This window comes from Anarrhichthys ocellatus, unplaced genomic scaffold (assembly GCF_004355925.1).
Source record: "Anarrhichthys ocellatus isolate YVR2014 unplaced genomic scaffold, GSC_Weel_1.0 scaffold21, whole genome shotgun sequence".
Classification (NCBI taxonomy): Eukaryota; Metazoa; Chordata; class Actinopteri; order Perciformes; family Anarhichadidae; genus Anarrhichthys; species Anarrhichthys ocellatus.
In genome coordinates, this window is record NW_022280051.1 from 4,317,647 (window position 1) to 4,331,017 (window position 13,371).

At 44.5% G+C, this 13,371-nt stretch overlaps 1 protein-coding gene across 5 annotated transcripts in view; it reads left to right on the plus strand.

Moving 5' to 3' along the window:
• Window positions 1-13,371, plus strand: part of syt1a (synaptotagmin Ia) — a 128,217-nt gene that overhangs the window by 60,692 nt on the left and 54,154 nt on the right. The gene's annotated exons all lie outside the window — the stretch shown is intronic.

Genomic DNA, 13,371 nt, shown 5'->3' on the forward strand with positions numbered 1-13,371 from the left:
GTGTGTGTGTGTGTGTGTGTGTGTGTGTGTGTGTGTGTGTGTGTGTGAGTGAGCCGGACACTGTACTGTAATTGTGACTGGACGAGTCGGGTTGATAAGGGTTGATAAGGAGGAGGAGGTGTAGTGTCTTTTTGGACTGCAGCTCATCCAGGATGACACACAGATGTCAGCGCATGTCAGATTTACAATGACAGGGATCACTGAGAAGGACAAAAAGACTGGAGACACTGAAACCAGTGGAAGCACTTTTTCTCCGTCTCACTTTATTTGTTTTGGCACAGATCCTTTCGCCCTCAAATGATGCGGCGTTAAATACTCCTACTCGAGATATTTTTGCACATATATTCAGTTTTTCCCAATGATTCTGTTTGTGGCTTCATGTTTTGTAGTTGCTTGAAAGCAGGTCTCAGCATTGGTTTGCGATCCGTGGCAGTAGTGACAGGCAGGGATAAGCAGACCGCCAGGGAGAGTTAGGCTCAGCCCGGCAACGCTGGCATCATTATAGTACGAGGAGACAGCTGTTTCCTTACAGAAAAGAGAAACGTGCCGTGTTTTGCAGCTGTGTGTATATCACGACAGCGAGGCTTGCTCACCCAGGTCATTTAATGAGAAGTTATACTGTAACCGAATCACTGTACTCCCTTTCCTGCTGTTTGTCATGTTTGTGGTTTGTCATCGTGGCCTCTTATCTCTTCCTCTCTCTCTCTCAACTCTCATTATCCCAGATTCAAACTGAACTGAACTAGTCGATCTCTCTTCCTTCCAATCCTTCCCTCCGTTCGTGCATGCTGACGTGCAGGATGACTATTAAACAAAGCCAGAGGCTGAACAAAAGCTTCTCTGTTCTTAATACAATTTACAATTATATTTTTTTGTGTCTTCTCTCATTTAGAAACATGAAAGAGGCCCCTGTCTATTTGATTCCATTGTCTCGACCCATGAAAGCCAACACGCGGCTCCGGTCTTTATAAACGCAAAACTAATTCAGTTGGATTTCAGATCCATTTTGACTTCATTTTCCCACCACCTTCAGAATCCTTTATTCTCCTGCGAGGTCCATTAAACTCTATTCACATCCACTGCACCCTTTTTCTTTTTTTTTTGCTCCATGAAAAAAAGGATTTGCACATCCCATAGCGGACCTGAACAATCTGCTCACCTTTCATATTGTTGCACATTGTTACCTTCAGATTTATCTCCTCTTCTCGCTTGAAACGAACAATTCACTCCTTTTCTCGTAACCTATTGCGCCCGCTGGCATTGTCATGCGGTTCAACAACTACCGAATGTGTGTCTGTGGCGTCTGATGTGTATCCAGCTGTGAGATCTCCCATTGCATCAATAGTTAATGAGCGTCTCTAGCACACATTCACACGGCCCATTCACACAGGGTTTTTGTTTATCTAGCGGCTGGAAAGCCTTGAATAACACACACCGGACTGTGCTGAACCATTATGAAGCTTAAACACAGCTCAGCCCGAGTTGTGTTTGGATCGAGGCATGTTGACCTTCATGCAACCTTGTGTTACAGTGAGTGTTTGGTTAGTTATTAAGCGGTGGCAACATTTAGACAGTAATCACCTGTCTCATGCGTTGTGGAAGAGAGAGCAAAAACATAAAATTGTGATAGAAGAGAGACACTTTCGGCATTAAATCTGTTACACTTTAGCCCAAAAAGAGCGTGCTTTTCCTGTATCTGTGTGTGTCCTGACCGGATCACTCCCTCCGTGGACGTTACATTTTTCCTGCCCAGAGTGGCAGGCGGCTCCTTTCGGTCCACTGGATGCAGTCCTGCTCCCTCCGTGACTCGCTGCTTCATCCACTCTCTGATTGGCTGGCTTTTCTACTCCGGGGAAAGTCAGGACCGAGAGAGGGGCCGGCCTCTCGTGAGCCGGGATCAGCCGTTGTTTTCACACAACATCCCACTGGATGCACTTTCCCAATGTGTTGGACTGAATATTAAAAACACAGGCGTTAAGTAGCGGTAGAGAGGACGGGAGATGCCTTTGATTGCTGAAATATAGCACAACCCTTTTTTTTTTTTGTCACATTTGTGCAAAAATAAGTATCGCCGAGATCTTTCTCCTCGATACACGTGATACTCCATCCAGCCTCTACCCCTCTCATGTTTAATATCCATCTAAGGGATGTATTCAGGCCTCCCATCCCTTTGTAGATGACGCTGTCTCATGTGGCAGCTCAGAAGCAAACAGGGCGTGGAGCTCCCTGCCTGCTGAGACTCTGGCTTGTTTGCCTCGTTCAGACAGACCCGGCTGTGACGAAGTCCAATCTGCTCCGCCCAGTAACCCAGCCGGTGAGAAAAAAAAAATAAATCATCATTTTTTTTCCCCCCCTCTGTGGGCAGAGCCGATTCAGAACCACGGACAGCGCCTCAGCATTCAGAGGGAGAGAGGTGGACACAGGCAGAGGAGGGTGAGATTTCAGCACCACCTCCTGTGGACAGCGCCAATAGACCGTAAAACCAGCGTCAGACGGGAATGAAGACTTCAGGAATGGCAGCAAATATAATGAGACACGCCGCGAGCTCCCAGTGTCAAAGCAGACACGAGATGGAGGATATTGCCTTGTTTGTAAAGATTATTCATGTGGTGATTAGGCGATATACGGTGGGGACTGACAGGTTTTACCTTCTGGTTGCAGAAGGCGACCGTCACTGCAGAGTTTGAATATTTATTAGCTTAAATCTATTTGTGTTTACGAACCAACAACGACTGTCAGTCGAGTCCACAGGCAACAGTGCTCAGTACTTACCCAGGTAGCCCGGCTAAATAATTACAACAGTTGCCAAATTTGTTTTGTTTTTTTGCCACAATGCATGTGGATCACTGGAGCGTTTCATCTTTGTTTGCTTGCATTGAAGGATACGCATGATGCACTTTCATATGGCTCCGTAGCTTTATGCCCTCGGAGCAACGACATGTCAGGAGACAAGCTTGAATTTGAGTTCATGGAAGACAGTCTGCTTTTTTTAGTTTGGTTGGTTTATTGCCAACATTCTGATATATTTACAAGATTACAACACATCAGACTTTGTTGTTCCTGGTGTTTGAGACAGAGACAGGTATTCAGTATTAACATGTTAGGAAAAAACTACAAAATATTTTGAGAAAGAAGACATGGTAACAAATATCGTGAACAAAAAAACTAAGATAAATTAATTAATTGCCTAATTCTTTTACATTCTTTTTCAATTATTTATTCTTTGTATATTTACTATTGCAGAGATAAATCAATGGGATAATTGGTAGAGTTCTGGAATACTTACTGTAAGCAATCAATAGCTGCAGCCCTAATCCTTACAAAAAAATCTTTATTTCAGTAAAACTGGAACCAAATGGAAACTCATTTAGAAAAGATTGAACTCTCCCACTCCAGATTCAGCAATTGATGACACTGCAGGTTGGCATATTAGTTCTGTTGTTGCATCGACAAAGATCACACCCAAAAATCCTGCTCAGCATCACTGCATCACACCGAGGACGAACACTCTCATCCAACAAGCTTTATTTCACACTGCACATCATTCTGATTAATCTGCTTTGGCTGCAATAGATGAGATTTATGAGTCAGTTATGGCTTTGTTGATCCATTTTATTGATTTGAATTTACTATGTATGTACGCGCAAATCCGTGATTCAGATTTATTGTATATTAATTGTCGATACAATAACATTTATTTCCAAGAAACAAGGCTGTGTGTGCTACAGCTGGTTGCTAATCAGCCGGTTTAATAAATGAATTAGCCGTGTCTTACATCCTGTGTGTGATAACGGTAACACAGCAAGAAGGTGAGAAATCAGACGTGAAAAAGTGTTGTTTGCGATCGGGCCGTTGCATGAAAGCTCAGTGTGGTTTGCTCTCTGATCTTTGGTGATGGCGCTCACGGGAAAATGTTGGATGCCGCCTCTCAGTACACTAAGAGAAGTTGGAAAGATAAGAGCTGCTTCTGTTCATGCATTTAGCCTCTCACGCACACACACACACACACACACACATACACACACGTCCACACAAATATGCAAAGGCCGGCTCAGCATGACATTGATTTCGTGCCTTGCTGCATGTCCTCCAAGTACAGAGGATCTCCAGCCCGACAGAAACAATACAAGTCTTGCCCCCGAGGCTTCTGTTGTCACCAGTAGACGGCAAACAACCCGTCACTCGTCTCTCTCTCTCGTCTGAACCCTCATACGCATGTCCCCTAATTGAGGCAGCTAATAACTAAGCCGGGTCATTTGTATATGTATGCATTAGCATAATTGAATAGGCATGAGTTAAGTGTTTTCCGCTGGTGCGTTAATAATACGGTCCGGGAAAAAGAGGCGAACACGTGTGCGGCTGGTTTTTTTTCCGGCTCGGCTCGCCACCGTGAACTGGGAGGCATCCATCCATTCAGTCCCCTCCTCTTTGCCCTCCGTCAACTGTCAGCACCATAAAAGTCATTTTTCTCTCAGCTGAGACGTGCTTGTCTCTTTAGGCTGCGTGCTGTCCGGAGCTAATAAACTGGAGACTGTTCTCCCAGTGTGAAACAGTGACATGTGTGGCAGGTTAGACAGAATTTGGACTGCCGGTCAAGTTTCAAACAGGCGGTGGTGAGGGTTCACACGTGTGCTTTTCCCCTCTGACCTGTCGTAGTCGATTCCTCCTCGTACCCACACTCCCATCAATAAAACCCAGCTTCTAAGCTGAGGAGGTGATGTTGGGCAACATAAACACTGATGGCAGGAGGTTGGGACACATGAAGAGAGAGTTGATGTGAATTGAGCTTAAAGTGAAGAAGAGGGATGATGAAGGAGGGAGGCTGGCGTTGGGGACGAGGATATATTTTCCATCTCGGTACGCTGCAGCTGTCGTCCTTGTCGCTGCGCCGTGTAAATCAGCGTGCTGTCTGCCGCCGATCTGAGCGGAAAAAAGAAGAGCTGCTTTTTATCCCTGCATCTCTGACTCCACAGAAGGCTGCATATTCACCAGAGACTCTCTATTTACAGAGAGGGAAGGGGGTCAAAGCTGACAGCGCCAAGAAAGTGCAAATTCTTTCAGCACTCAGCGCGCAGGAGGTTACTGAAAGGTAAAAGGAAGCCGGAGAGTAGCACACCTCAAACATATCTAATTGTTGCATAGCAACAACCTTCTGGTTTTCAGTAGTTGAAGCACAAAGCAAAGAGACAAAAATAAGGATAAAAGAAAATATCCTTTCTTTTAGAGCTGTATCATGGTCAGAAAATATGAAATTATCCGATCTCTTGCTTTGCGTTACCTGGATTGATGTTCGTCAGCTTCAAAATCAACCCGATCAAAGCGCAAATGAATGGAGAGACGCTCCTCTAATGTCTTGGATCAGAAAGATCGTGAATTATTTTATTCAATCAGAGCAAAAGCGCAAATTTTGATAAAAGCATGTTGGGATAAATTCATTCTGTGGTCAATGTTAAAAGACAGCAGCAAGGGGAATATAAACCCATTACTACTCTTTGTCTTTATTTCCAGAGTTTCCCTTTTTCTATTTACCAGGGTCAGTGGTGTTACCATCACTCTGTAACCTTCAAGTCATTCCCGGTTTACTGCAATTAAAGGATCAAGCGTGTTAAAAGGCTGTCACCGGAAGGAAAAATCCGGAGGGTTATCTTCAAAATCAGGCATTTTCTCTGAACTCTGTCCTTTGATGCATCGACATGCCCTAAAGGAGAGCAGGCCGCAGTAAATGGAGGATAATCACTGATCTCAGATGTCCACTTTGGAGTGCATTATCAGATACCACCATCCAGAAGGTCCGCTATATGGGTGACACAGTTCCCATTACTGTGTGTCTCACATGGCCTACAGTTGCAGTGACCCGGAAACGAATACACACCCACGCAAATAAACGCTGCATTCATGTGCAACATTGAGATTTATGTCGTCATGATTGCAGGGCTGAGGGAGAAAGGAGCTGCATCGCGGATACATTTCAAGTTTCTTCCCGTTCCTGCTGAGTGCAGAGGAGAAGTGCAGAGAGGCAAGTCACGCAAAAGGGCTTCTGTGTGAGCGTGAATTCACCTTTTCCCAGCATTGCATTGGTGGAGATTTGCACAGAAAAGCCAGGTGTGAAAAGCCTGTTAGAATGCAATCAGGGCCTTTGCATTTCCCTCCTTAGGCAGTGCAGTAGTACTTACTGTTCACCTATTTCTTTCTCCACTTCTTTATCTCTTTCTCTCCGTACAGTTTCACATCACCTGCTCTCAGATCAGAGGAAAAAGGTAGAGGTGCGTGTGTGTGTGTGTGTAGATATGGCGACGTGTGAGATCAATGTGATTAACACCTCATGCATTTTTCATCCGTCGTCACCTTCGCCTGCTGCCAAAAGTCGTGACTGAATTCTTTCGGAGGGAACGAGTTTTTCATGGAAATTTGAAGCCAAATGAACAAAATCCGCTCTTCCACATTCGAGTCTATGACCTGAAACCGCCGCGGCATGAACGCCGCTGACACATCATGTTAACCAGTCTCTATCGTCTCTCACAAGGCTGCTTGCTTGTGAAAGGAAAGGAAAGTTGAGATCGAAGGAAGTTTATAAGCCAAGTTGTGGGAGGCTTTGTAAACAAGGTTTCTGTTCAAGAACAAGTCGTGGAGTAAAAATGATATCGGTTATCTTCTCTAAACATATCCTCCACATAGTTTAAGTCTTTCTCTCTCCTTCCCCATAACTGTCAGTGTAAATAACCTCGCTGGCTCCTGATGAACCCCCAGGAGGAACAAATTACCCACGATGCACAGAGTGAAGAGAGAGAGAGAGAGAGAGCGTAGTTCACGAAGAGAACGAGCTTCCGGATTATTGTGGCTTGAGTTTGACATTCACTGAATACTCGATGTGCTAATTTACAGTTTCCACCAATAGCCATTGCTTGGTCCGAGTTCCCCCTCCAGACTGAAGAGTCTTTAGGGAGTGAGTGCAAGGTTAAATAAATTGGTGTTTTGCATTTTGTTTCAGTTAAAAGGAAGAAGCCTTTCTGTTCATTCCTGGGCTGTGCTGATTCCTGTTACAGCTACGTCTTCATGTTACACACAGATCCTGATTATTCTTTACATCGTTCACCTCATGAATGCTCATTCAGGATTTCATTCAGTGCTGAACCATTCGCACTGAAACAAAACTGTTTTGCAAACATTTGGCTGGTTCCAGATACTCAAATGTGAAGTTTCTGTTCTGTATGATTTTAAATTGAATATCGTTGGCTTTTGGGTTATTGATCGTACTAACTAATAGATGCCACCTTGAGCTCTGGACTGGACATTTGATAGACTGAGTGACATTTTCCTTCATCACGATGAACATGGGCACTGTAGTTTATTTCCATCCCACGTACACCTTCCTGCTGCCAGACAATCTAAAGTACCAAATGTGTATTAATCCACTTAAAATAGTCCCCAACGTGCCATTTACTCCGTTTTGAGTAAAAACAACAACAGTGCCCAGCTGTTGTAGGAAGCTACTGAGCCTTTTTCTAAGATGAAAGCCTCTATCTTTGTGATCGCTTTTGAAAGATATCATCTGGAGGAAAGAGCGGGGTTCAGACTGAGAGTCACAGACAGGGTAGGAAAGTCAAAAAGTACTGAGAGTTTGACAAACACACTGTTGGATTTGGTCTTTTCATGGGATTTGTTGACAGTAAGAAAAATATTTCCAGCCACAGTCGGTATTCAGAAGTCACTGTTGCATGTCAGATTCTTCTAGTTTTAATCGTCTTTCATCGCCATAGCATTAATTATGTCCAAAGTGTCCGAGAGGCGTCAGTCCGGCAGATGAAAATCGCTGCACGGCATCCTGATTTAAAAGTAATTACATTCTTCAAATCTGTGATGAATACAACGCAAGACACTGACGAGGAGAAAAAGGTGGAGGAGGTCAGTGTTAACAGCGGCTCGTGTAATTTGAAACAAAATGTGATGTCAGTCATATTGTTCTTTCCATGTTCCCCTCCGTCTTGACAAAGTGTTGCTGGAGCTGAAGGTTTAAGAGCTTTTAGTGAGCTGAAACACGCCTTTAAAGCCACTTCCGTTCTCTGCCCTGAATGCACCAGTCAGGTCAGTGACGGTGTCTGACATCGGGTTCTCTCCTGTGCACTTCCTCTTAGCCCACCTGCCTTTTCCCCTTTAGTCCATCAATCAATCCAGCCCGCATCACGCTCTGGTAAGCTTGACTGGCACTAAGGAGGCAGTCTAACCTTGGAGCGCAGTGTGTGGCGCCAGCCAGTTCATATACATATACTGTATATATCCTCACATTTCTGCTTTCTCTCATGTGTGTCGACAAAAACAAGAAGCTGTGATTCTCAGAGATTAATCTCTTCCTTCACAATTTAAGTACGAGGAAAGTCAAGGACCGTCCTTGTCAGGTCATTGGCTCTCCAAACGCCGGCCTCTTCTGTGCCTTTAGCGCTCACCAGGCACCCCTGTATTGATCCTCCGCATCGATCCCATTCAACCGGGCCTATCTGTTTGTCCCTGAGCCTCCGGAGAATATGCTATCATGTCTGTGTGCACGTTATTATACCACTCGCACAGCGTCTGAGCTGCATCCTCCTTTGTGTCAGCTTGACGAGCGGTGAGTCGTGTCTTTTGGTGTGCGCGGCGGCGTCGTCGTGTTTACCAGAGTGAGTTGGGAACTTGTTTGCGGCCCCGAGGCGCCGCCGGGTGGGCGGCTGAGGGGTCGAGGGTTCAGGGTCGACCCCGAGTCGCATTTCCACGCCGCATGACAGAGTGTCGCTCCGCGCTGAATGACCGAGCCGGACAGTCATTGTCCCTCATGATTAAATGCATCATGTTTTGTGATTACTATATCTCTGTCAGTGTTGTGCATGCTTTAGCAATTCCCTGCTCATTGCTCATGAATGACAAGGCAACAATAGATGTTTTTAAACCCAGGTGGTAATTAAATATTCTGACAACACGGTGGAAATCTAAACTAGATAATTTCAAGGCAAAGTCTGTTTGTTTCAGTGTATGAATGAAGCAGGAATGTCTTGACAGGGTAAAGAACAGGATGGCCGTCCGCACTCATGAACTGCTATAATTTAGAGCGGCGACAGGCTCTAATTAAGTCTCAAGACACACCGGTTTAATATTACACCTGCTTTGTGAAGGAAATGCAGAAAGGAGGAGTAGATGACGCGTGACAGGAATAAGACAAAGAGCGAGACGGAGAGGTGTGAAACAAACTTTTCAGGATGAGCGGTGATAAGAGAAGCTTTGTGCAGCGTGAGCTGGCAGATGGCGGCCCTCTCCTGGTGTGGAGACACTCTGGCTTCATTCTTTCTTTCTTGACGATTCTCGCAGAAAGATGCAAAAGTTCCTTCATCTCAGCCCTCATCTGCTTAAACAATAACCAGCGATTCGTTTACTTTAATCTGCAGATTATTTTCATTCATTCATTTTTTGTCTGAAAATGTTGGAAAAATAGTTACAAGTGGTTAAAAATTCAAATTACTCTCAAAGAAGACAAATAATTACATTTGAGAAGTGATTTTTTTGGGGCATTTTTACTGAAAATATGTCGTAAACCATTAATGGACGATGAATTTATTGATCGACTCATCTGTACACCAGACTTACAAACCCTTTTTTAACTCATTTTGTTGTGAGTGTAATTTGTAATAATTTGGACACAAGCTTTATGAAGAAGGATGAACCAATAAAGATACACCAATAAAAGTCGAGAAATGACACAGAACTATTACCCAGCTCTACAGCTTCCACATCTATCAGTCTGAAATGAAATGATGAGGCAATAACAAACAGAAATTACGTATAATTGATAAAGAAATCGCTTTTGTTGCCGCTTGCATGTGCTATCTTAGCCATGCTGTGTTTGCAGATGTCTATATTTTCCCTAATTTGGCCAAAATCTGCTTAATTGTAAGCAGATTCTCTCCGTTGTGTGTATTAAGAAACATGTGGCATTAATTGGTGATGAGAGCTTGACAAAGGTTCCCGTCCCACGTGAATCTGTTTGGAGTCTGTCCTACAGTATGTCCTCGCCGCGGCAGCTGTTGCAGCCGGTTCTTTCCCAAATGTTCCAAAGACATTAACAGGCAGAGAGCAACGCACAACAAAAAATTACCAGAAAATGTTTGGCAAGCTGTTACCTCCACCTCCAGGCTGCTAGAAACTGATCAGAATTGAAATTGGTTTAGTTGAGGTGCGTTATTAATTACAATTGATTCATTTATAGTACCTGAGCCCGTTTACAGCCTATGAACCTTCAAACCACCTGTAACACAGTCTCTGTTAAGACTCTTTAAAATAGATGAATCCTCGGCCTATCAGCAGCCACTGCACCTTTCACTAACAGATATCTGATGCCTTGTGTAAAGATATGCACAAATGAGAAAGTGTGTGACAAAGTACTGTTTCTAAAAAGAACAGGTTGCATATCACAGGGGCAGGTTATACAAACAAAACACCGTCTGATGCTTGGGAAAGTGTCGTCATTTTGTCACGTCCTTATTTTTTTTAAGGGAGCTGAATTTTCACACTAATTCCCAATGTTCTGGGATGTGTAAGGGGTGGCTCAACACCATGCGCCCTCCTCGGTTTCTATGACGACTGTGATCCCTGTATGATAATCGGATTCCCACTATAGCTGTGAAAACACTCGTTCCTGCCCCCGATCCAAGAAAATTATAACACGATACACGCGGCGAGGAATTTCGACTGCGTGACGATGAAACTGCCTCGTAGCCGAGCCCGCCTGCAGGGTCGGACCCCGGTGAGTCTGTTCATAACCGGTACAGCAGCAAAGGTAGAAGAGCTATAGTATGGTGGAGGAGCTGAGCCGTTGATGGAGGAGGTGTTAGCAGCAGCGGCTGAACAACCCATTTAGTCTTTAACATGTGCACTTTGGTGTGAGAGGAAGAAGAGCATTAAGTGTAAAAGAAAGGAGAGCGGTATTGACTCGCCCGCCTTTCAGGAAGCCATTTGTTGTTTGGTTTTGTGTGGACAGCACACAAAAGACACCGAGTCTTTGTTTACTAGTGAGAAGAGAGAGACGTTTGTAAAGAGAGATGGGCAATGACATGCAGGGAATCGAACCGGAGACTCTGCTGTGCATTGGTGCCCATGCGCCCTAACCCCTCGGCTTTCGGGTCGCCCCAACAGCATGCATTTCTTATTCACAGATGACCTTTTTAGCCCAAAAATGTAGGTTCCCATACAACGAAACTATTATATTTCAAGGGTTTGTTTCTGACCCGTCACAAATACTGTACGTTCCTTATCAAAGTCAGCTGAAGTCCATTCATGGAGGAGGTCGGGGTGGATGGATAGGTTCGCTTTGGAGACCCACTGTTTTCGGTCGGACGTGGTCTCGTTGTTAAGTCCGCACCAGAGTTCGATTGACCGCTTTGAACACGAGCATGAACGATGCATGAAAGCATTGAAACAGCGTTGGGAAGGCAAACACAACACAGACAACATAAGCAGGGCAAGAGCGCGCTTCACAAAAAGAGCATGTAGAAAAATCAGACGTGAATTTGGTTATATTTTTTCCATGAGCATTGTTATCCAGAAGATCAATAAGTAACTGAATAACAGACATCTGCTTTCAATTCTGCGGTTTTAATTGCACCCTTTTTTGTTTCCAGTTCTTTTTTTTCTAACACTGCAGCTGAGAGAGGAAAAGCTCGACTGCATAAATTCTCTTCACTGGCACAGTCTCAGCCCTTCACATTTATCTCCAGCTCAGCGTATGACAACTATACATCCCCTCTCCTTTGCACAAGACAAATGACCTCATCACCACGGAGGACCATTCAAAATAGGAGCACGTCAGCCGTGGCGAAGCGCTTCTGAGGAAATGCAGACCCGCTGTTTCTCAGGAGACACCATCAAAAGCACATTTCAGAGAGCAAAACGAGTGTTAGAGCTTGTTTGGGGCTTTCAACACACATCAAGAGGCTCATCCAGAACCACTGGTGGACTAAGCAGCAGTGTCAGTTTCAGTGTAATTTAATACCGTCCAGACGTTTACAGAAGAGCACCTTCTGCTGGGGCTGATTTGCTGCTGAGGACACATTTGTTTCGCCATAATGAAGTTTTTCTATGTACTGGTTTACAGTGTGTGTGTGTATATGTACAGTATGTATGTGTCGTCATAGCAGTAAGGGGGCAATAGAGATAGCCCAGGCACACATGCATAAAGACCTGAGGCCGTTATCTACAGAGCGCTATGACTCGCCTTTGTTAAATAACTCACGGTGGCAGCTGCATGTGAGCGGGCATGTTTGATGCCGATGATCCAAACCGTTGTTAGCCAATCAGTCTCGAGCGTCGGCGTCACGTTGACCTCGCCGCTCCAAAGGTCACAGCTGTTATAGTGCTTCTTATTTAAAGTGGAGCTCATTGATTTGGATTTGGACAGATCTGCTGAGAACCGTCGGGGATAATGAGTCCCAATATGCTTTGGTGTCCAATCACAAACCATCAAGCCTGATTCATAATGGCAGACCTTAATAGCATGACTGATAGGCTAATAGACCAATCACATTTGTGTCAGTCATCCAAAATAAGCTTGCCAGTGGATTCAATTGATTTGCATATATCATAACAGAGTTGTTGCTCTGTTTTTTTTTGTATTTATACATTTTCTACAAAGAAGATTAATACATTTACCAAGCATTTTATCAAATAAAATCACAAATTGGATCTGCTACAAAGAAAACAACACAGTTGGTAAGTTAATAAATGCGATACGAGATAAGTAAGAAGATATTCAGTCCGTCTCCTGACTGCTAACTCGAGCGCTTAGCTTAGCATTCCAACAAAGCAAGCTAACACTTTGCTCACCGGACGCTGGCGTTGACCGTGTTCACAGCTGTCTAATAAATAATATCTGGCCATAGCTCCTATTAATAAAACAGGGAGTAAACATCCTGGATGTCCTCGACCGTCACGTTCACATCACAGATTTAGCCGGGGCAAACTCGTTCTCATCTGAGTGACTCTTCAGATTATTCACGCCGGATTTTGTCCCTCAGGTGAGCCACACTCCTCACTCGATGTTTATGCAGGTTGTCAACACCTGACGGCGGACCGAGTAGTGCTGGCAGTTGGTTTCCCTTTGCCTGATCAGTCTGGACTGTTGGCCCACAGCTTAAGGTCAGACCAGGACAGCCTCTCTCTCTCACACACACACACACACACACACGCTCATTCGCATGAAAAATCAGGCCAATTTAGGGGGAGATTTATGGAGCAACCAGCAGACATCTGGAGGGAGCTGGAGGATGCTCTGAGATTGTAAAGCCATGCTCTCTGTTCTTTTTAGCAACATTTTTTGTTATCCCTGCATCATTTCTCAAAGCCACGGCAGCTTGT